Source organism: Vitis vinifera, chromosome 4, assembly GCF_030704535.1.
Source record: "Vitis vinifera cultivar Pinot Noir 40024 chromosome 4, ASM3070453v1".
NCBI lineage: Eukaryota > Viridiplantae > Streptophyta > Magnoliopsida > Vitales > Vitaceae > Vitis > Vitis vinifera.
Genome location: NC_081808.1, coordinates 16,611,511 through 16,636,322, shown reverse-complemented (window position 1 = coordinate 16,636,322; position 24,812 = coordinate 16,611,511). Strand labels below are relative to the sequence as shown.

Here is a 24,812-nt window from a genome sequence, read left to right as displayed (position 1 = left end):
GAAGATATGAAAAGTTCAAAATTTTCAATTGAATAGAAAAAATAAATAAGTAAATTTAAAATGAAAAATCAATGGAACAAAAGAAATTTTAGATTTAGAAAATAAATAAACAAATGGTTTGTGGAAGCTTTAGATTGGAAAAAGAAAATGAAAATAATAATAATAAGAATTGCGATATTTTTGGATTTTGGAATTTGAGGCACTAGTTAACAGGTTATAATAGTTGACCTTATGGCTGTAATCAATGGGTTATAATTATTGACCTTTGGTTTTGTCCATCTTAAAAATAACAAATTTGAGGTTAATCGCTCATTTGTGAAATCCCATATAATTGGGCACCATTTATTATTCGATAACCAGAGTAAAAATATTTTGAATATATTTGATTTGACTTTGATATGAAATTGTTTTGACATAAATGTAAAAATGTTTGGTTAAAAAGTTTTGAATGTAATAGCATGTTGAATTCAAAAGTTTTTATGAAAATGATTATATGTTATATCTCCTGTTTATAATTATAATTGAAAATGTTTGATCCATGAAATTATATTAAAAGGAAGTTGATCATGGACCTTGTGTTAGCCACAAGGCCACCAACTCATGCACCTTATCGCATGTCATAGCTTGAGTTGGCAAAACTAAGGAAAAAGTTGAAAGAGCTATTGGATATGGGCTTGCTTCAACCAAGTCACTGTATGGCACACCTGTTCTTTTTTAGGAGAAGCATCCGTAGACTATCGAGCACTCAATAAGGTGACCTTTCGGAACACTATCTCATTCCGCTTGTCGCCAACTATTCCTTATTTGGCTTTGAGCTCATTCCCCTTCATTGATAGTTTTTCAGGTGCTTTTAGTTCGGGCAAGGAGTGATGGCTAGGCTAGGAATTTTTCTTTGTTAGCTAGGATTTTGATTCAAACTTTATTTTGGACAATATTATTTAGATGTTAAAATCTAATTCCTGCTTAGATTATTTGAGTTTTGAGTTATTTGGAAAATAACACTTTGGTTGATGTGTTAGTTTTAAAGTTAAGATTTGAAGATTTTAGAAATTTTGTTCTACTACTCTGAACATGAATTTGGTAGTTGGTAATTTACAGTTACAAGATGAATATTTGTGTCATTTTCACTTTGTGTCTTTGGGCTTGATGTTTGAAATGACCATCATACCCTTGAAGTGGGTTTTGGGGCATGACATGAACACTCTTATGTGAGGCCACTCTTATAAATGGTCTTTCAGATGTTTGAGAACATACAACCATATCCCACTAACAACAAGGCAATTTCAGCAGTTTTTTTTCATTTTTGTTACAATGAATGCCTCTCCTTGAACAACTTTAGCCCCCTGGATCCATAGAGTTTCTCTGAGGAGTCCAAAAAGTTAGTCGATTTCATTGCTGATTACTATAGAAATGTGGAGAAGTACCTTGTTCAAAGCCAAGTCGATTCTGGGTACCTAGTGCACCATTGTCCGAACAGTGCCCCATATTCTCCAAGCCCTTGGAAAGCATCCTAAAAGGAAGTATCAGATAGCATCATTCCAGGCCTCACTCACTGGCAGAGTCCCAACTTCTTTGGCTATTTCCAAGCAAATGCTAGCACTGCTGGCTTTCTTGGTGAGATGCTTTGCACTGGACTTAATGTGGTAGGCTTCAACTGGATTGCTTCTCCTGCCGCCACTGAACTCGAATCCATTGCGATGGATTGGGTTGGGAAAATGCTCATGCTTCCATCTTCATTTCTTTTCTCAGGAGGTGGTGGCAGTGTCTTGCATGGAAGTACCTGTGAGGCCATACTTTGTAGTTTAGCTGCTCCAAAGGACAAAGTTCTCAAAAAGATTGGCCATCCTAAAATAACTAAGTTGGTGGTCTATGGTTCTGATCAAACACATTCCACCCTTCAAAAGGCCTCCAAGTTGGTCGGTATTCCAACCTCAAATTTTCGAAGCCTCCCCACGTCATTTTCAAATGATTTTGCACTATGCCCAGACGATGTTCACACATCAATGGAGGAGGACATTGGAGTTGGCCTTGTTCCATTGTTTCTTTGTGCCACTGTGGGAACCACATCCTCTGGGGCTGTTGATCCTCTTGAGGCGCTAGGGCACGTCGTAAAGGACTTCAAGGTGTGGCTCCACATTGATGCAGCTTATGCAGGAAGTGCCTGTATATGTCCCGAATTCAGGCCCCATTTGAATGGGGTTGAACTTGCAGACTCGATTAGTATAACCCCCACAAATGGCTCCTCACCAACATGGACTACTGTTGTCTATGGATTAAAGAACCAAATCTATTTGTGGATTCATTATCAACTGCTCCTGAGTATCTGAGGAACAATGCAAGCGAATCAAAGAAGTTCATAGACTACAGAGATTGACAAATAGCACTGAGCAGAAGATTCAGGGCGATCAAAGTTTGGGTGGTGATTCGCAGGCATGGCTTGCACAACCTCATGTTCCATACACGCAGCAATGTAAACTTGGCCAAGCGATTCGAGGCACTTGTAGCCAAAGATCCCAGATTTGAGGTTGTGGTGCCGAGAAGGTTTGCACTGGTGTGCTTCAGACTGAGGCCCAAACAAGAAGGGGAGGACACAGAGCTGAACTCAAGGCTGCTAATGGCTGTTAATGGAAGTGGATGTGCATTCATGACTCATGCAGTGGTGGGTGGGATCTATATCATACGCTGTGCAATTGGCTCCACATTGACTGAGACTAGGCATTTTGACAGTCTGTGGAAGCTCATTCAGGATAAGGCTCAATTGGTACTGCAGGAGCTTGGTTTTGCACTAGAGGAACCCTATTAACATAATTACGTTCTCTGTTGGGACTAATGCATGTCTCTTTCCCATTTAGAAGGATATTATTATGCATGGAAAATAACAGATCTTCAGTAGAGATCATATCATAATAAGGGGTACGCGTACGTACGATATGAAGAAGGATGATCGACAATAACAAACCTCGAGAATAGATCTTTGCACTCATCGCATGCTGTTGCCTGTTGGTATTGCAATTATTCTAGTGAACTAAATGTCAAGTTGGTTTTTATTGGCATTTTTTTTTTGGTCTCAAGTAAAGAAAATATCTAAACTAAAAACATTTTAATTAAAATTTAGAAATTAAATTAAATTCAAATTTTTGAGAACCTTCTCAAGTTGAAGTTTATTTTAAAAGGAGTTTCACCGTATATAGGGGTGTAAGAGAAACCCATAAAACCAACAAACCGATCAAAACCAACTAAAACCGATCATATTCATTTAGTTTTCAAAAATAAAAATAAAAATAAAAATAAAAAAGGTCAATTCGATTAGAAAATTTTGAAAACCGATTTTGCCAGTTGGATTTTCAATTTTCTTGTCTTCTAATCGATAAAAACCAAACCAAATTGATATTGTAAAACTTATATAAAATTGTTTTATATTTGATAAATTTGTTTATATTAGATTCTATTAAAGTAATTTTTTTTATATTATGGTCAAATTAATTCTACATGCATTTAATATATTTTTAAAGTCAAATCCAAGTTAGTTTCAATTAATTCTAAAAACAAATTAGACTTAGGGCTTAACATAAACTCAAATTAATGGGATTTTGGTTCAAAACTACAACTAGGTTTAGGATTAAAAAAGGTTATTAAGTTGGATCAAAACCGAATCACGAAAACTAAAACAAACCAATCTTATTTACACCCCTAACCATATGTAGCATTCTTAACTTTTTAAACCTTGAAGGTTTTGTACAAATATAAGTAATTTGATTGGGAGATTTGTTAAGCTTTAATTTGCTTCTTGATCTTTGAGAAGTGTATTGAAAAATTAAAGTATTTAAATAATGATACAAATGATTAGAATCAAGGTATTAAAAAATTGAAAGTATTACAAACAAAAAAGTAAGCTATAAAATAATAAAGCCAAAATATAAAACAATGAAATTAGACTTTGATAAACATGTAACACGACACAATTAATCACATTTTTCTAGATATATACCAATTTGGTACTGTACTTCGCTTCACTTCTAGTTTTATTTAAAATGTATTAGAAATTTTTAATAAATAAATTATTTAATTTTTATAAAAATATATTTGCCATATCACGTGTAGTTAAATATGGTTGTTGGATGTTACATTTGTTGGCTCTTTTCTCAATCATGTATGAGAAAACAAAGGCTATGCTTAGTTAAGAAAAACACCCAAAAGGGGGGGAGAGGGGGGGGGGGGGGGGTGTGAATTGGGTTTTTTAAATCTTTTCAATCACAACAAATTTAAACAAAATATAAGCAAAGTAAAGAGATAGAGTTTAGAGAATTCAAACTCGGGTTTATAGTGGTTCGGCACTTCCTTGCCTACGTCCACTCTCCTCAACCTCCTAACCGAGTGAAGGTTCCACTAACTTGAAGCTTCAACCAAGCTTCCAATCTTCTTACACTTGGATTCCGGCTCCAATGGGCTCTTACACAACCTCTTCAAGATTCAACCCTCTTGAAGGCTTTAACACTCAGATTGTTACAAGATATAATCACTCAACCTAGCTTAAAGATGGCTCAAATACAAGACAAAGGTAGGATGACAAACAAGAGTGCACTAAAGGATATGCAAGTGGTGATTTAATGCACTATGAAAGAAATAAGAGCTTTTTGATCAAGAACAGGTAGGTAGGCTTTGAATGCAAGTGTTCTCTTCTCAATAAATGAAGTGGAGCTCTCAATTTATAGGTTTTTAAGCTCGGAAGTCAAAAACAGAAAAAGGTAACCTCGTCCGGTCGAGCTAGGGGTCAACCGGTTCACTAGTTGTTGGAGCATTTACTGAATGACAGGTTACCGTTGCCTCAACCGGACCTCGACCGATCCTCAACCGGACCTCAAATCACCTCGACCGGGAAGAGAAAGCTACTGGGAGAGAGAGAAGGTTTTTGACCTTCCTCAACTGGTCCTCGACTGGTTCCTCAACCGGTTGACCGGTTGGCCATAGCCTCGACCGGTTGAGCCTTTTTGGCCCCGAAAACCTACTTTTTTTATTCCTTTCTTTTTTAACACTTAGGCAAGGTCTTTAGATAAATTATTAAGCCAATTTTGAAATATTTTGCCTAAGGTAAATTAGTTAAAAACTCAGGTTTTAATGAAATCGACTTTTTAAAGAATAAACCAACTTTTCTAAGATGTATGAAACGTATGAAAATCCTAAGTACACTCATGCATTCATCTTACATTAGTTTCCTATGATCACAAGTCTTCCAAGCGACTCGATCTTGCATCCATTTGGTCCTTTGATGAATTTTCGAGTTTATACCTGAGTTTCTTAAACATTTAAACCAATTAGTCACTTAACCATGGTTTATTATCATCAAAACCCGATTAAGAGAACCCTTGGGCTAACAATCTCCTCCTTTTTGATGATGACAAACCTTGGTTATCTAGGAAAGAAAAAAATCTCCCCCTCAAACCAATCATGGATCAATCAAATGATTTTTAATAGGAAGTAATGTAAAACATGAAAAATGAACAATGGATCATAAAAATATCATATATATATATATATATATATATATATATATGGAAACCTCACATGTACAACAAGATAGATATGACAATAATAACAATGACATGCATGAGGGTCTCCTAGATCCTATAAATTTCTCCCCCTTTGGCAACATAAAAAAGAAACGGAGGGGGATGTCTAGATAGTCTCAAGGCTAAGGGGGTGGAGGAGGAAACACAGAGCGAAGGTATGCCATCATCTCCTCATGCTGACTCGTCTGACGACTCTCAATACGATCAATGCGCTGTTGGAGATGCTCGAATGTAGTCTACTATTGATCCATATGCTCCTTTATGCGCTCAAATCGCTGCTGGAAGTGATCAAACCGAGAAGTGACTCCGGTCTGATATTGATCTAGGTGCTCCTCCATAGAGTAGAACCGAGAGTCATGGACTAAGGCAAGCTCCTCCATACGAGTCCCAAGAGAGCTGATCTGAGAGGAGACATCCATCCAAGGTGCATGATCAGGAGCATGAGGTACCTGAGATGGTAGCTCGGTAAATGATGGCTGAGATGATGGTCCTGCTGTGAAAGATGGCTCAGTCATCATAGGCTCTGAAAAGGTAGCCTAAACATGAATTCTCTCTGACTGAGGTGGAGGGGGAATGTCAAGCTCGGGCCCTCTCTGCTCAAATTCCCTCTGAGGGTCCAACCCATCCTCCATCTCTCTGATTTAGGCCTCCTCCTCTACTCTAGGATGTATCTGATCCTGTCCACGGGCCTGTCGCTCGGCTTTCCTAACCTAGGAGCCATCGGGTGCCTTCTCGAACTTCATGCGCCCCAAAAACTACTCATCATACGTGTCATAGCTGGTGGGGGCCTCGAAATCCGTCTCTCTACTTAGGTCGACCCCAGCATCCTTGAAAACTCTGGTAAGGAAGCGGCCGTAGGGGAATACTCATGTCGTGCTCTCAACGCAGGAGATCATATGCATCATCATCAGGTATCCCATGTGAATCCGTCTCCCGGTGAGGATCGAGTCCACAATAAAAGCCTCGAGGTAGGAGACCTCGTCTTGATGTCCTCCACATGGCAAGAGAATAGAGCAGATCATGTGGTGAAGCACTCAGCAGGTCACGGTCAGGCTATGAGCTGATGGTTTGCCCATCCCCTAGGGATTGGCTAGTCCGTACAACCTCTAAACAGCCTCTCTATGCTCGAATCCCGACATAGTGGGCCACGCCTTGGCCTCATACACTCGGATTCCAATTAAAGGGATGTCGAGAATGCGGCAAATACTCTCGGGACTCAATCTGATCTCAACTCCCCTCACAGTGGACAATACGGGTCCTCCAAGCCCGTAGGTCGCCCGAGAATAAAAAGCCCGCACCAGAGTTGGGAAGATCGGCTAAAAAATCGTCACTACTGGCAGCCATCCCATCCGTCTAAATAGTCTCTCAAAGCCAAAGTGCTGAAGTTGGGAGAAATTGACACTTCTCCTTAGGACGACTTTCCTCTGGGCAAATTTTTACTTGTAGCGCTAATAGTCTTCATTCGAAAACTAAAGAGTGTCGTGTCATACCTGGCCTTTCGACGAGCCTCCATCTGCTCAGGCTGAGATGGCTCAACAGGGCGCTTGCCCTGATCCCTAGAGGTGCCCGTCTTTCGCCTTGGTGCCATCAATGAACGGAAAGGAGAAGGAGTCCAAAAAGAGAAGGAAATGAAACGAGAAAGAGCAATCACAAACCCGAAGCCCTAGGCGCGCGGAGAAGAAGCTGAAACAACCCTAAGGCGCACGGTGCAGAGAGGAGAGGCTCCCAAAAGCTGAAACCCTGGGTTTCAAATCAAAGCCCTAGCTCAAATCCGTCCCAAAAACAAGTCTAAGCCTTCAATCAGTCCAAAATCTAACCCAAAATGGCCTCTAGAAGCAGGTATATGAAGGGGTAGCAAGCTATGGAGGATAAAATGTGAGAAATGAAGCACCGGGGGGGGGGGGGGGGGGTGGCGTTTTTAATTCCCAGCCCCGACGAACCTGTCGACCGGTTGGTCAACGGTCAACAGTCAACAGTTGTGGTCAACGGTCAATTTTTCCAAATTTTGTTGCATTTTCTTGTCTCGTGATCCTCTCCCTGCACTTTTCAGTTGAAATCCCCAATTTTTTATGTCCAATGCCACGGGAATTTTGATTTTTGGTCAAAATTTGACCTCTTTCCTATGATTATTTCTATATGATGCATATGATATGAATTTCATGCAATCATAGGGTATATTCAAGAGTAATATCAACAAGAATTCATCAAGCAATCATTTGATCATAAAGAAATCACCCCTAGTTGTCTTCTGATATCAGCAAATTGCACTTCACTTAGGGGTTTTGTAAAAATATCGGCAAGTTGATCTTTTGTGCTTACAAATTCAAGTGTAATGTCACCCTTTTGTGCATGGTCTCTAAGAAAATGATGTCTTATCTCTATATGCTTAGTCCTAGAGTGTTGTACCGGATTTTTTGAAATGTTTATGGCACTAGTGTTATCACATTTTATAGGAACATGCTCAAAAATCAAATTGAAATCACTAAGTGTTTGTTTCATCCAAAGTATTTGTGCACAACATAAACTGGCTGCTATGTATTCGGCTTCCGCCATAGACAAAGCTACCGAATTTTGCTTCTTACTATGCCATGAAACAAGTGAGTGTCCTAGGAAATGACAAGTGCCACTAGTGCTTTTCCTCTCAACTTTACAACCGGCAAAGTCAGCATCCGAGTATCCAATTAATTCAAAGTTATCACCCTTAGGATACCATAGGCTTATGTCCATAGTCCCTTTTAAATATCTAAGAATTCGTTTTATAGCACTTAAATGAGATTCCTTAGGACAAGATTGAAATCTAGCACACAAGCATACACTATACATGATGTCAGGTCTACTAGCAGTCAAATATAGCAAAGAACCTATCATGCCTCTATACATAGTTGAGTTGACGAGCTTACCTTTCTCATCCATGTCAAGCTTGATGGATGAACTCATCGGAGTCTTCATTGTTTTGGCTTCCTTCATATTGAACCTTTTGAGGAGATCTCTTATATACTTTGCTTGATTGATGAAGGTTCCTTCCTTTAGTTGCTTGATTTGAAGTCCAAGGAAGAAGTTAAGTTCTCCCATCATGCTCATTTCGAACTCACTATGCATGCATTTAGAGAATTCTTCACAAAGAGAGACATTAGTAGCTCCAAAAATGATATCGTCAACGTATATTTGTACTAAGAGCATGTCATTTTCTTTGGTTTTTATGAAAAGAGTTGTGTCAATTTTTCCCATTTTAAAACCCTTTTTAAAAAGAAATTTACTCAATCTTTCATACCATGCTCTAGGTGCTTGTTTCAAACCATAAAGTGCCTTTTTAAGTCTGAAGACATGATTAGGAAAGTTAAAACTTTGAAAATCGGGTGGTTGTTCAACATATACCTCTTCATTTATAAAGCCATTTAAGAAGGCACTTTTCACATCTATTTGATATAAAACAAAGTCTTTAAAACATGCAAAGGCAAGTAGCATCCTAATGGCTTCCAATATAGCTACGGGAGCAAAGGTTTCTTCATAATCTATCCCTTCTTCTTGATTAAAACCTTGGGCTACCAATCTTGCTTTATTCCTTATAATTATGCCATTTTCATCCATTTTGTTTCTAAAGACCCATCTAGTTCCAATAACACTTTGATTTTGAGGTCTTGGCACTAATTCCCTTACTTCACTTCTTTCAAATTGGTTTAACTCTTCTTGCATGACAATCATCCAATTTTCATCAATTAGAGCATCTTTTATATTTTTAGGTTCAATTTGAGAGATAAAAGCAAGATTATTGCAAATATTTCTAAGAGATGATCTAGTTCTACCCCACTAGATGGATTACCTATAATTTGATATTGTGGGTGGTTAATGACAAACTTCCAATCTTTAGGGAGGTCTTGGCTTGATTCACCTTGCACTTGTTGAGGATAAGGTAATGCCAAAGGTGACTCTTCTTTCTTGGGATCCTCTACAACGTCTTCTTGTTGCCTTCTATCTTCAATTTGTAATTTTCCCATGGAGGTCTCCAAGCCTAAATCATCATCAAAGCTCTCTCTTTCTTGAAGAGAATTGTTAGATTCATAAAAAATAACATGGATGGACTCCTCAACTACCATGGTTCTTTTGTTAAAAACTCTAAAGGCTTTACTTGAAGTTGAGTAACCAAGAAAAATTCCAACATCCGATTTTGCATTAAATTTTCCAAGATTGTCTTTGGTGTTTAATATAAAGCATTTGCACCCAAAGACTTTGAAATAGCTAATGTTGGGTTTCTTGTTTTTCCAAAGCTCATAGGGAGTTTTCTTAAGAATAGGCCTTAATAAAATTCTATTTAAAACATAACAAGAAGTGTTAACCGTTTCGGCCCAAAAGTATTTTGGTAAATTGTTTTTATTTAGCACGGTTCTAGCCATTTCTTGAAGATTTCTATTTATTCTTTCAACTACCCCATTTTGTTTAGGAGTTCTAGGTGCCGAAAAAGTTGTGGTTAATACCATGCTCATTGCAATAGCCTTCAAAATCAATATTTTCAAATTCTCTCCCATGATCACTTCTTATACAAGAAATTGTAAAACCTTTTTCATTTTGAACCTTGTTGCAAAACTTTGAAAACTCATAAAAGACTTCATTCTTTTAACTTAAAAATAAAACCCAAGTGTATATAGAGAAGTCATCCACAATAACAAAAGCATAAGATTTTCTTTCAAGGCTTAGTGGTTGAAATGAAATTTTTGTTTTTAAAAGAGTTTTTGATTTGCTTTCCCATTTGACAAGCTTCACAAACTTTGTCTTTTTGAAAATTTATTTTGGGAAGGCCTCTAACAAGTTCATCTTTGTTGAGTTGGGAAATGAGGTCCATGTTAGCATGTCCCAACCTCCTATGCAACAACCAACTTTGATCATGCATGCTTGAAAAGCATCTATCATGGCCATCATATTTTGAAATATTTATTGCATAAACATTATTATATCTATGGCCCATGAAGATGGTTTTGTCATTTTGAATATCTTTGATGATGCAATGAGATGCTTCAAAAATCACTTTAAAACCTTTGTCACAAAGTTGACTTATGCTCAAAAGATTATGTTGTAGACCATCAACTAATAAAACACTTTCAATAAAAGAGGATGTGTCATTACCAATGTTGCCTTAACCAATGATCCTTCCTCTTGAATTGTCTCCAAAGGTAACATATCCTCCCTTTCTCTTTGTAAGGAAAGCAAACTTGGATTCATCCCTGGTCATGTGTCTTGAGCATCCACTATCCAAGAACCACTTATCCTTCTTTGATCCCTACAAAATAAAATTTAAGTTAATTTAGGTACCCATATCTTTTTGGGTCCTTGAGGGTTAGTGACCTTGGATTTCTCAACCTAAACCTTTTTAGCTTTAGCATTTGAAGTCTTTTGAGTTCCATTTCTTAAGGGACATGTACTACTAATGTGGCCTCCTCTTCCACAAAAGTTGCAAGTGGTGGAAGGACTTGCACTTGCGGATTCTTTTACAAAGTAGTTTTTAAAATACTTTTGATTTTTTGATGATTTGAATCCTAGCCCTTGTTTTTCAAAGACACATTTTTGGCTAGCTAAGATCATTTCAAAAGATTTTTGCCCACAAGAGAAAATTGAAAGAGAGGAGGTTAACCATTCATTTTTCTTTTTCAAAATCTCATTTTCCTTTTCAAGATGAGTTTTAGATAATTCATCAATTCAAAATTTTTCTTTCACTTCTTCAAGTTCCTTTTCAAGTTCTTGAATTTTCTTTTTAAGAGAATTATTTTTCAAACTAATTTTTTCAAAATCCTCATATAATTCTTCAAAAACATCATGCATATCTTCATCACTAAAGTTAGAGTTTACCTCATCAAGATCATCTATTGCCATGAAGCACATGTTTACCATTTCCTTCTCATTTTCTTCTTCGGAGGATTCTTCACTTTCACTTCAAGTGGCCATCATTGCCTTTTTCATTCTTCTCTTGGCTTCACTCTTGTAGAGAGGACAATCATATTTAATGTGTCCAGGTTTTTTGTACTTGAAGTATGTCAAATCTCTTTTCTCTTCCCATTTCTCCTTGTCACCATGGGATGAAGATTCCTTTTTAGAAGGATCCCTTCTAGAGGTGAATTTCCTTCCTCTGAACCTTTCACCTCTCATGTATTTGTTGAGCTTTCTTGTGATGAGGGCTAAATCATCATCTTCATCACTAGGCTTTTCTTCTTCAACATCTTCTTCTTCCTTGGTTGTAGTTTTGAGGACTATGCTCTTCTTCTTTTTGTCTTCACCCTCTTGTAGCTTCTTTGTCAAATTGATCTCATATGTCATTAATGACCCTATGAGCTCTTCCATAGGTAGTTTAGTCAAGTCTTTGCTTCTTGAATTACGGTGACCTTGGTGTGCCACTTTGATGGAAGAGACCTCAATATCTTCATCACCTTCTCAAATTCCTTATAGGTTTTTCCCAAAGCTTCAAGACCATTGACAATGTCGGTGAACCTAGTAATCATCTCAACAATAGTCTTAGTTTCTTTCATTGAAAACAATTCATAGTTATGAACAAGTAAATTGATTTTTGACTCTTTTACTTGATTAGTTCCTTCATGAGTTATTTCTAGCAACCTCCAAATTTCTTTAGCCGATTTGCATTGGCATATTCTATTATATTCATTTCTATCCATAGCACATTGCAAAGTAAAAACGGCTTTAGCATTTAATTGAAAGTTTCTTCTATCAAGCTCATTCCATTTTTGTTTGGGTTTTGGAACCAAAACTCCATCAACTAGTTTAGTGGGAAAAGTTGGGCCATCTTCAATGACATCCCATACATCTAAATCAGTAGATTGCAAATACCAAGTCATTCTAGTTTTCCAATAGGGATAGTCGGTTCCCGTAAAGAATGGAGCTCTATGCTTTGAAACATTTTCAGCTTGGGATAAGCTTGATGGAATAGTCATTTCCTCTTAGAAGATTAAGTCTTAAAAAAAGAGGTCTAGCTCTGATACCAATTGAGAAAACAAAGGCTATGCTTAGTTAAGAAAAACACCCAAAAGGGAGGGGGGGGGGGTATATTGGGTTTTTAAAATCTTTTCAATCACAACAAATTTAAACAAAATGTAAGCAAAGTAAAGAGATAGAGTTTAGAGAATTCAAACTCTGGTTTATAGTGGTTCGGCACTTTCTTGCCTACGTCCACTCTCCTCAACCTCCTAACCGAGTGAGGGTTCCACTAACTTGAAACTTCAACCAAGTTTCCAATCTTCTTACACTTGGATTCCGGCTCCAATGGGCTCTTACACAACCTCTTCAAGATTCAACCCTCTTGAAGGCTTTAACACTCAGATTGTTACAAGATATAATCACTCAACCTAGCTTAAAGATGGCTCAAATACAAGACAAAGGTAGGATGACAAACAAGAGTGCACTAAAGGATATGCAAGTAGTGATTTAATGCACTATGAAAGAAACGAGAGCTTTTTGATCAAGAACAGGTAGGTAGGCTTTGAATGCAAGTGTTCTCTTCTCAATAAATGAAGTGCAGCTCTCAATTTATAGGTTTCTAAGCTCAAGAGTCAAAAACAAAAAAAGGTAACCTCGTCTGGTCAAGCTAGGAGTCGACCGGTTCACTAACCGTTGGAGCATTTAATGCATGACAAGTTACCATTGCCTCAACCGAACCTCGACCGATCCTCGACCGGTAAGGGAATCACCTCAACTGGGAAGAGAAGGCTACTAGGAGAGAGAGAGAAGGTTTTTGACCTTCCTCGACCAGACGACCACAACCAGTCGACCGGTTCCTCAACCGGTTGACCGATTGGCCATAGCCTCAACCGGTTGAGCCTTTTTGGCCCCAAAAACCTATTTTTTTTATTCCTTTCTTTTCTAACACTTAGGCAAGGTCTTTAAGTAAATTATTAAGCCAATTTTGAAACATTTTGCCTTAAGGTAAATTAGTTAAAAACTCGGGATTTAATGAAATCGACGTTTTAAAGAATAAACCGAGTTTTCTAAGATGCATGAAACGTATGAAAATCTTAAGTGCACTCATGCATTCATCTTACATTAGTTTCCTATGATCACAAGTCTTCCAAGCGACCCAATCTTGTATCCATTTGGTCCTTTGATGAATTTTCGAGTTTATACCTGAGATTCTTAAACATTTAAACCAATTAGTCACTTAACCATGGTTTGTTATCATCAAAACCCAATTAGGAGAACCCTTGGGCTAACAATGCATGTGGTCCTTTGTGAGCTCAATCCTGTAGATTCCCCTCATCTTATCCATAAAACGTAGCAAGAAATTTGGAAAATGGGAAATCTAGCTATGGGCTAAAAATGGATAATAAGAGACAAAGTTAGGAAACTAGAAATGTAGGTAGGAAAAAATGACTAATGGTTGAGAACAGAAGGAATTGGAGAGTTTGGATCCTATAACTTAAACAATTGGGCTGAATGTGGCTATTTTTGTGGTCACAATTCTTAAAACACAAAAACACTGAATAACAAAACTAGGGGAACCATTGAAAAAATATAGAAATTAAATCAACCACTCAAATTAAAAATATTTAATTGACTTTTAAAAACTAAATTAAATTCTAATTTTTTTTTTTTTTTGGAAACTTCTCATTTTGAAGTTTACTTTTTACCAAGCTCACTTAAACTTAATTTCTTATTCTAAGTGGTATTTTTAACCTTCTAAAATCTTTGAACTTGAGAGGCTTTACAAAAATATAAGCAACCTGATCATGAGACTTTACAAATTTTAATTACATTTCGATTTTCAAAATGCACTCTCTAATAAAATAATATCCTTGTAGACCCTCCATTTTGTCCTCCTAGCATATGTCTTACTAGGAGTTCTTTCAGTACTTCATAGCAACTTCCTGGTGGCTGATTACTACTCAAAAAGTGCTCTTTGATAGCTTATAATAAACTCTTTTAAACACTTTTGAGTAGTAGTTATTGCCTTTTAACCCAATTAACATGTTAAGGACCCTTGCAATCAATTCTAATCAAATTATGTTAAGTTTTGGTGTTTTGATAGCCTTTTGATCACCAAAGCAATCCGAGATTGAGAAGAGTTATATGGAATCTTGGGCAAAGCAATTGGAAGCTCAGAAACATGAAGAACCAAAGCTTTGAAGTCCTTTGCCATAAGTAAATCCGGAATGCAAGGAGAAGAAGTAAAGAGAATCTGCCATGAAGCATATTCTTGATGACAGTCGTGTCAGCTACTTTTGGAGTACTTTCTAAAGTCCAATTGATGCATGCTATATGTCATTTCAAAGCTCAGGAAGTCAAAAATCCAATGCTTCAAACGGTGCGCAATTTGGAGTTGAAATGAAGAAGTTACAGCCACTGCAAGTCAATCACTCTAAGCTGAAGAAAGCATTTTGCAAAAGTGTTGCGAAATCACCCTTTTGTTGCGAAGTGATTTCGCAGCCTTTTTGTACAGTGTGGTGGATTTCCTCCTGAAGTTGCCCGATATATGCGACAAGTTGGAAGCTGAGAACCTCAAGATGAAAGCCAACTTCGCAGCCCTGCGAGAATAACCTTTTGCTGCGAAGTGATTTCGCAGCCCTTTTTGTATGTCTGCTAAATCTCGCAGACATCATTTTCTCTTGCGAAATGGTCCTTAGTGCGTCCCGATATTTGCTACCGACATTGGGAGATATTTTCCATCAGATTTTTGTTGTCTAAATCCCAAAATTCTCCTTGTAAGCCACCAATTACAAGATTCCTTAGCTTTTAAGTTAGTAAAAAGAGTAAATATCTATGTAATAATTAGTTTTGTATTATGTTCATATATAAACCCCTTGAGAGCCTGTTCTCAGGGAGGGAACCTTTTGTAAAGTTTTGGAAAAGCAAGTAAAGTTCAGGTTCTTTGTTTTGCCTTACCTTCTCACTTTGTATTTTTTATTTCTTACTAAGTTATGCACACTCTGAGGAATTTTCCCCAGAGAATGAGTAACTAAACCTTTAGTTCCTTGGAGCTAAGGTTGTCGGGGAAGGTACCAAGTGCAAGAATGCAAAGCTTTGTGGTTTCAGCCATTAATGAAGAGGAAGTGAAATCCTTTAGTGATTTCTATGTTTTTAGTTAACTTTAAACACCTTAGAGTCACCTGGGCCAACACTTGGTAAGGCAAGTGATCTCCAACCAAGGAGATGCACTAGTTTACCCCTTGCGAGCCTCTGGGAGGTGACTTTAAGGTAGGATTTTATGGAATTGCCAACACTTGGTAAGCTTTTGGACTCCAAGGAGACATCCATTAGTTATCTCTTGCGAGCTTGAGAAAGGAAGTCCAAGGTTAAAGATCACCTTGAATGCTTAAGGCTTAGTGAGAGGTTTGAACCATTGCAAGTTGCATCAGTGAGAGAATTAAAGTTGAAATCTAATTAAAGGATGTATCTGTACAACACCGGTTAGAGAATTGACTATATGTTAAATCTCTAACGCGAGGAAATGAACCATCTGACCAGAGCTATGTCTTTTGCATGAGGAACCACCCCAGTGAACCTGACCCTCCAAGGAATGTTTTTCTTCCTAAGTTATTCCCATTACTTGTTTTGTTAGTTAGTTTGAATCTAAATCTTTACCAATCAAGATTTGAGTTTTATTTCTTAAGCTAACCTTGAAATGAAACACTACCAATTCACTTTGAATTGATATCATTGATAATTTGCTAATCCTTCCCAGTGAACGATCCTAAAGCCGCTATGCTATAGTAGCTTTTTCTTTGCTACCCTAGTATATGGTGTAATAGGTTATAAATTTTGTTGATTACTCCCTCATCCAAGGAGCAGCAGTTGGACACAAATCAGCTGAGACACCAATTGGGCACGAATCAGTGGCTCATTACTACTCGTATAGCCTACCTTCTCTAAGCCATCTTGAAGACTTTGATTGAGGGATTTACTTGACCCCTTATTGTGATCTTGGCTACCTTCGAGGTTAGATTAGGCCTCACCTATGTGCATTTTAGGTTAGACTCATTTAGCCACCACCTTAGACCCATCTAGGTTCACCTAGGCCCACTTAGGTTCACCTTGGCCCTCTTAGATTCACCTAGGGCCACCTAGGCACAGTTATTCCACTTAGTTCACTTTAGATCACTTATACACTTTTAGATTCATTCATTTCTTGCATGATTCGCATAGTCGCATGACTTGCATGACCCGCATGGCCCATATGGTCTGCATGGCCTTCATAGCTTGATAGTTTGCATGTGTTTGGTATTTATTTATTTATTCACACATTTATTTATCTTTTTTTTTTTAGAAAAAAAAAACTGCATGGGATTGACCATTTTATTTTATTATTTGTCTTATTTTATTTATTTATATTGTTTTACTTTATTCTTTTATATATTTCAAGATCACTAACTCTTTTACTTGGTTTTATTTTTTTTATTTTCATTTTTATTGTTTTACAAGAGAATTGGGGTTGCTTATCAACTCTCACTAAGGCACGTGCACTCAAAGAAGACAAGCAAAATATTTTTGGACGAAAAAATGGATCAATGTGGCTAATACATATGGAAAGAGGAGATTCTATATCAAGCGGAGAGTAAACTTTCCAAAAGGCAAATGACACAAAAGGAAGGAAAATGGAAGAAAGGAATGAGGATTTTCTTTCAATAGATTGACTTTCTGGAGGCTTATATTTATATATGTATATGAAAAATGGAGGATCTGGGAATGAGGGATTCGTGAAGAGAGAAAGAGGAACAATTTTTAACAATTTTTAGGAAGGTGCATGATAGCAAGGAATGAGTCATTGCAACCAAGACTGTCCAGGGATTCTTCTTGTTACTCTCGGTGTTCTCACTCATATTCAATTCCTCCACTTGGCCATTTCTAAATACTCAATTTTTGCTATCTGGTGTGGACGTTTAGGGTCATAAGTTGTTCTGTTGAGATTGGTTGTTTATTTGTTTGCCCTATTTTGATTTGGATTCTTTTATATGTTATTGATGTCTTTTGAAATATATGACTCCATGCCTAAATTTGATCATACTCTATTTTTGTTTAGATCCTATTCTGTACTGTTCCCTCTGTTCTTAGCCTATGGATTAATACTTGAAGTAGGGCTATTTATGTTTGTTGATCGACATCTTCTGCTATTTCCCTCTCCGAGTTTTACTTCGTTTTTATTTGCTTTCTATTCCTTTTCTTGCATGATATTCGAATCCATGTCTTTGTATTTGGGTGTACATTGGGGGAATGATGGAAGTGTTGATATGAGGGATGAAGTGCGTAGCAATAGTAGTGAACTCAGTATATTTCTAATGGTTCTATATCTGTAATGACCGGGTATATTATACCATGTTAGCATTTCTATTTTGAAAAGTAATAAAGAAAAGTGTTTTGAGAACACATGTTAATTTTGGATTGGTGAAATTCGATTTATTGTGTTGGTCAATTAGGCGAGTTAAAAATTTTGTGTCACGTCAACCTTAAGGTAGAAAATTTCTTAGGACTTTAGAAATTGAGAATTTCCAGAAAATAAAAAATGAAAACGAAAATGAAAAGTGAATTAACTAAAATTAATTAGAATTAATTAATTTTAAAAAATTAATTAAATTAAATTGTGTGGACCCCGTATTTTTGCTCGATGCATTCCCACTTGATGGCCAAACTTGCTTTTTATTTTATTTGGTAAAAATTTGATTTTTTTTTAGAAAAAGACTTGGAGTCACTACTTATTTTTATTTTATTTTTAAAGGGAAAACAAAATAAGAAAGAAAAACCCTAAGTGAGACTCTTGACATGGAAAAGCGTGGTCTGTGAAAAACCAAATCTGAGCTCAGGGGTTAAGTTACTTATTGGGAAGGTGCGGTGGTAAGTCGTAGCACCCCTCTAAGCCCGTACACGTACGGACTCTACTAAACAAATTTAAGAAATTGTGGCAATTAATTAATTAATTAATTATGGATACCAAGAAAAATCATCAATGTACAAGTCATGGTGAAAATTAATATACACAAAAATAATGATGAAATCTAATTACAAGAATATACAAAATAAATGACGAGGAATTATACAAAATAATTTATTGAACTAAAAAAATAAAATTAAAAAAATAGTTTTCAAGAAATTTCAAAGGATTTTATGAAGAATGATTTTGAATTAATGATTTTAATTTATTTATTTACAAAAAAGGGAAGTTTCAATTTATTTTCAATTAATGATTTGATTCAATTTCATTTGCATTAATTTTCAAAAAAAGTTATTTTTACTTATTATATATAAAAAAAATTATTAAAAAATTTTAATTTGACAACAAAAATTACTTTACTTTCTTTCTTTAGAGAATAATGAATTTTTACAATTTTATTTACAAAAGTATTTTGATTCATTTTCATTTTTTTTTAAGTTATTTTTACAAATTATTTAAAACGACATAACTTTATTTGCAAAAGAAATTTTAATTAAAAAGGAAAAACAAATATTTAAATCCTCTATTTCTGAAAAACGCTTTTAATCACATTTTAATTGAGGAAAAAAAATTCATTTAAAAAAACATTTTTTGGACAATTTTATTAAAAATAATTTTTGGGACAACTTTATTTACATAACAATTTTTAGACAATTTTTATTAAAGGAAGAAATTTTTGGACAATTTTATTAAAAACATTTTTTTTTAAATTCTATCAAAAACAATTCTTTTGGATTTTTCTAAATGCATTCTTCTAAATTTTTATAAATAAATAAAAACTTTCTCTTATTAGAATATTTTAAAATCATTATTTCATTAAAACATATTTACTGAATTATTTCCCTTATTTAAACAAAAATTTCTATTTTGTTCGACCACCAATTCTGTACACAACAAATAAACATATACAAACAAATATTTACAAAAACTAATAAAAATAAAATTAAATAAAAATGGTAAATAAAATATGTACGCAAATAAACTTACAACAAATTCTTCTATGAAATTCCATGCTCCACGTGTCATAAGTCCATACTCAGCCAACAGAATTGCGGAATGGGTCCATGCAAAAACAAAAATAGCACAAATGTAAATATCCAGAGAAGTGCAAAATCCCAAACTAATATTCAAACCCAAATTTCAATTTCAAATTAGTCCCGTAAGTTTCGCCAATTAAAATGAGCCCAAATTACTATAGGTCTTAACCCAGAACATCCAAATTAATAACAAAAAATATAAACACAATCAACCAAACCTAAAATTGGATAAATTAAAATAAATTCTACTAGGCCTAAATTTAATATTCCATAATCTAAGCCTAATTTAATATACATCACAATTGTCCCATGTCCAAATTAAATAATTTAAATTGGCCAAGCCCATATCAAATATTCAAATAATCCAACAAATCTGACTCACATTGTGGGCCCCAAAATCCACATCAATTAATAAGCCCACATCAATAATATACATGGTCAAGGAAAATAACATTTCAAGCCCAATCCAATAAGCCCAAACAAATAACAAATTAACAATAAGCCCAAACCCAAATAAACAATATGCAATTGATATAATCTCAATATCCCAAATTAATCACCAAATATAATACAACCACAAAACCAAATTGACAAATTTCAAATTAATTCAATAACAATAAATTAACCCAAATTTCATATTAACCAACAAAGCTCAAACATAAGGCCCACAAACAAACATAAATACACAAACCCAATTTCAACAACAATTACTATTAAAATCGAATAAAGAAAAATAAAGAAAAAAATAGTAATAATAATAATAATAATAATGGAAAATGGGTTTTACGGGAAAGTGAGGAAAGGAGAAAATGAAAGAAAAGGGAGAAGGGTCACTAGCCGGTGTCATGCCATCGTCGTGGAGTGAGAAAAAAAAATAAGGGAAGGAGAAGAGGAAATGGGAGGCTCGGCCACCTGAAAAAAAATGGAAAAGAAAAAAAACCAAAATCCAAAAGGAGAAATGAGAAAAGAGAGAAGATGGAAGAGATGAGAGAGTGGGTGTGTGGACCAAGAAAGGAAGTGGAATGTGGGAAGAGAGAAGGAAAAAAAATGGAGAAAAAAAATCCATGGGGTCGTGTGTGTGTGTTCGGGTAGAGAAAAAAGAGTAGAAGAATGAGGGGAAAGAAGAATGAAGGGGGGCGACAGAGAAAATGGTGGAAAAAAAATCGTCAAGAGCTCCCCCCCCCCCCCCCCCCCCCCCCCCCCCGAGGGCTAAAGATGGAAAATGGGAAAAAAATAGGGGGGGGAGAAGAATGATAGGGGGGCCCACGGCTGCTGTTGGGGAAAGTGTGAAAAAAGGAGGGGAAGAGACAAGAATCGGGAGAGTTCCCTATGTAGGAAGGGATAATGGGGGGAAATGGAGGGAAAATGAAAAAAAAAACATGAGATATTGGATGGTGGCTGGTGGTGAGGGGTATGGGATGAGAGAGAATGAGTGAGTGGGATGGTTGGGGAGTAGGAAGAGAGAGGAGAGAGGAGAAAGAAAAGAAAACAAATTGAATATAATAATAATAATAATAATAAATAAATAAAAGTAATAGTAATAAAATAAAATAATATACAAAATAATAAATGCTATTAAATGGTGAATGGTCCAAAAAACACATGTAATTGGAATTTAAAATTTATTGACAAAATTGGGCTCAAAATTAATGTAAAAATAAAATTGGGACAAATTTTGGGGTCTACAAATTGCTTATTAATAAAATTTTTGGGTTGGTGTTCAATAAATTAAATTATGTGTTATTAAAAAATAAAAATATATTAGAAATGAAAAAAAATAATAAGCAAGTGAAAATAAATAAAAGAAAATAAATAAATAAAAAGGAATTGATTTGGGCTTTGGATGAATTGGTTTTTTAAAAGAAAAGGGAATCGATTTGGGCTTTGGATATTGGGCAATGGACAGTGAGCTGGTGGTTAAATGAATTAAAGTTAAAAAAAAAAAAAAAAAAAGAGGGGAGGGGGGGGAAGGATTTGAAAAGTGGCAGAATGGGGAAAAGAGAGGGTCGCGGCGTTGTAGAGAATTTCTCATCTCGTCAGAACTTTGATCGGTCGTTTGGACAAGCCAACGACCACTGTTTTGGCTCAAATTTTGAAGAGGGGCTCTACTCGACGAGAGGAACAATCCTACAATGGCCGATCGTGATTTTAACGGTCAAATTCTTAGATTTGTGATATGGGAACCTAACCCTAAAACTTAAATTTAATGCGTTTTTCCTTTAAAAAAAAATTGTAAATCTTGTCATTATGAGTTAAGTAGGTAATATTGGTGTTGTATGAATTTTTCTAGATGATTTGGAATTTTTTTGGAATTTTTATAATTTCGAGAATTTCCTTTTGGTTGATTAATAATTGTTTTGAGTTGTTAAAATTTATTAGAAGTGTTGAAAAATTTTGAAATTAGGGTATAATTTCAAATCTAGTGGTATGTGAATTTTTGGGAATTTGTTGGAATATTTTCGGAATTTTTATGGTGGAAAATTAGTTAATTTCGAATATTGGAAATTATTAGAATGGTTGAAAATTTCCGAAAGTGTGGTATAATTTCAAGTTTATTGATATGCGAATTTTTGAAAATTTTTTGGGATATTTTCAGAAATTTTAATGTGGAAAATTTATTTTATTGGATTATTGGGGAATGTTGGAATTGTTGAAATTGTTGAAATTATTAAAAAATGTTGGAATTGTGGCATTCATTTGCATCATAATTGTGTGAAGAAAGGATAAAGATTGTGAAAGGTTTATGAAATGGAAAAAGAAAGAAAAAAAATGGAATAGTGATGAAAAGTAAAAGCCAGTGTGAGGCGAATTAAGAAGGGAGAGAGATGCATAGGGTGAAAGACTCAAAAGTATACCTCGGGAAGACTCCGAATGGGGAGTATATTTGCGTGCGGACGTGTATCCTTTAGTGAAAGCCGGAGAATAATAGTGCATTGTATGACTGTGTGTCACACGTTCATGTGCATTCATTTAATTGTTAAATGTTGTGGAATTGTGTATAACATTAGATATTAAACTATGTGGTTTGATTAATATTGTTGAAATGTTCCTACTGTGTTGAAATGTTCTTTTTGTGTTCTTTGAAACTTAGTAATCCCCTTAACTCCTTGCGTGTTAAGCACCCTATTAAGCAATGTGAAAATGCTCACCCCTTCCTTTTACATATTTTAGATGAAGATATCACTCTTGAGGATCCACAGATGGGGCAGGGAGGACTTCAAGATGCTCCTGGAGCGGCCTAATGGAGTGTGACATTTTTTTTATTCTGTTTGTGGTTTTAGGAATTGTTTAGTAACTATAAACTATAGATTTGTAATGAGACCCTATTTTGATTAAGTTGCTTAATTATGAACTTTTATTTTTGAACTATAATGAAAATTATTTAATCTTGTTGTTTTGAGTAATGTTTTGGGATATTGTTAGTTGGTGAGAAGGAACCCTTAGGGCCAAACCTTTGACCTGGGGTCATGGGCCAAGTGGGTCGCCTGAAATTTGGGTCGTGACAATATCTCTATGAATCCCATTGCAGCTTGTCCAGTTTAGTAAGGTTTTGTGCTAATGGATAGAAGGTCAGATACCATACAATTGATTCTAAGTTGATGGGGAAGATTGAGTTTCTTGAAATGTTTTTCTCCCTATATCAGTCAAAGATTTATTGATTGGACTATGAGCCATTTTCAGTTAAAGACTTAGTCCAATGAAATTCCTTGGATCATTATACTCAAAATGGTCTGGCATTTGTTGATAAAGAAAAAGGAGTAAAATAATATTCTTAGTTGCTAGTGTGGGTAAAAAAACTTATTGGACATTCCTTTGAAAGTGAGATCAATTTTTTAATGGGTCTAGCATCAATTTTTTTGGTGTTCAAGGAGCGTCATCAGAGATTCAAAAATGCAATGCAACAACTCCTTTGTCCAAAGCATTAAAAGAGGTGTAGAACTTTTAGCAAAAGAGATGATTACTACTCAAAAAGTGCTATTTGATAGCCTTTAATTAATCCTTTTAAACACTTTTGAGTAGTAGTTTAGGCCTTTTAACTCAATTGGCATGTTAAGGATCCTTTAAAGCAATTTTGATCACTTTGTGTAAGTTTTGGTGTTTTTGTTAGCATTTTGATCACCAAAGCAAGTCAAGACTGAGGAGAGCTATGAGGAATCTTGGGAAAAGCTTAGAACTCATTTGCCAAGAGTGAATCCGGATTGCAAGGAGAAAAAGCAACAAGAATCTGCCATGAAGCCTATTCTTGATGACAGTCGTAGCAGCCACTTTTGGAGCACTTTCTGAAGTCCAAATTATGCATGCAATATGCCATTTCAAAGCTCAGGAAGTCAACAATCCAATGCTTCAAACGGTGCACGATTCGGAGTTGAAACGAAGAAGTTGCAGCCATTACAAGTCAATCACTCTAAAGTGTTGCGGAATCAGCCTTTTGTTGCGAGAATTTCGCAGCACTTTTGTACAGTAAGGTGTTTCTCCTTCTGACGATACACGAACCTGCCGCGAGAAGGAAGCTTGGAACCTCAAGGTGGAAGCCAACTTCGCAGCCTTGTGAAGATAGCTCGGTGTTGCGAAATAATTTCGCAGCCCTCTTGGGTGTCTACGAAATCTCGCAGACACCATTTTTCTCCTGCGAAATGATTCCTGAAGCCTCCCGAAGCTTGCTACCGACATTGGGAGATATTTTCCATTAGATTTTTGTTGTCTAAATCCCAAAATACTCCTTGTAAACCACCAATTACATGATTCCTTAGTTTTTAAGTTAGTAAAAAGACTAAATATCTTTGTAACAATTAGTTTTATATTGGTTTGATATATATACCTCTCGGGAGCCTGTTCTCGGGGAGGAGTTCCTTCTGTAAACATTTGGGTAAGCAAGTAAAGTCTATTTTCTTTCTACTGCCTTACCTTCTCACTTTGTATTTTCATTTTATTTCTAAGTTATGAATTCTCTGAGGAGTTTTCCCCAGAGAATGAGTAACTAAACCTCCAATTCCTTAGAGCTAAGGTTGCTGGGGAAGGTTCCAAGTGCAAGAATGCAAAGCTTTGTGGTTTTAGCTAGTAATGAAGAGGAAGTGAAATCCTTTAGTGATTTCAATGTTTTTAGTTAACTTAAAACACCTTGGAGTCACTTGGGCCAACACTTGGTAAGGCAAGTGATTTCCAACCATGGAAATGCACTAGTTTTACCCCTTGCGAGCCTCTGGTAGGTGACTTCAAGGTAGGATTTTCTGGAATTACCAACACTTGGTAAGCTTTTGGACTCCTAGGAGACATCCATTAGTTATCTCTTGCGAG

General features: G+C 35.9%; 1 pseudogene; it reads left to right on the top strand.

Moving 5' to 3' along the window:
* Positions 1-1,226: 1,226 nt before the first annotated feature.
* Positions 1,227-2,803, top strand: LOC100252826 (phenylacetaldehyde synthase-like; annotated as a pseudogene).
* The last annotated feature ends 22,009 nt before the right edge of the window (positions 2,804-24,812 follow it).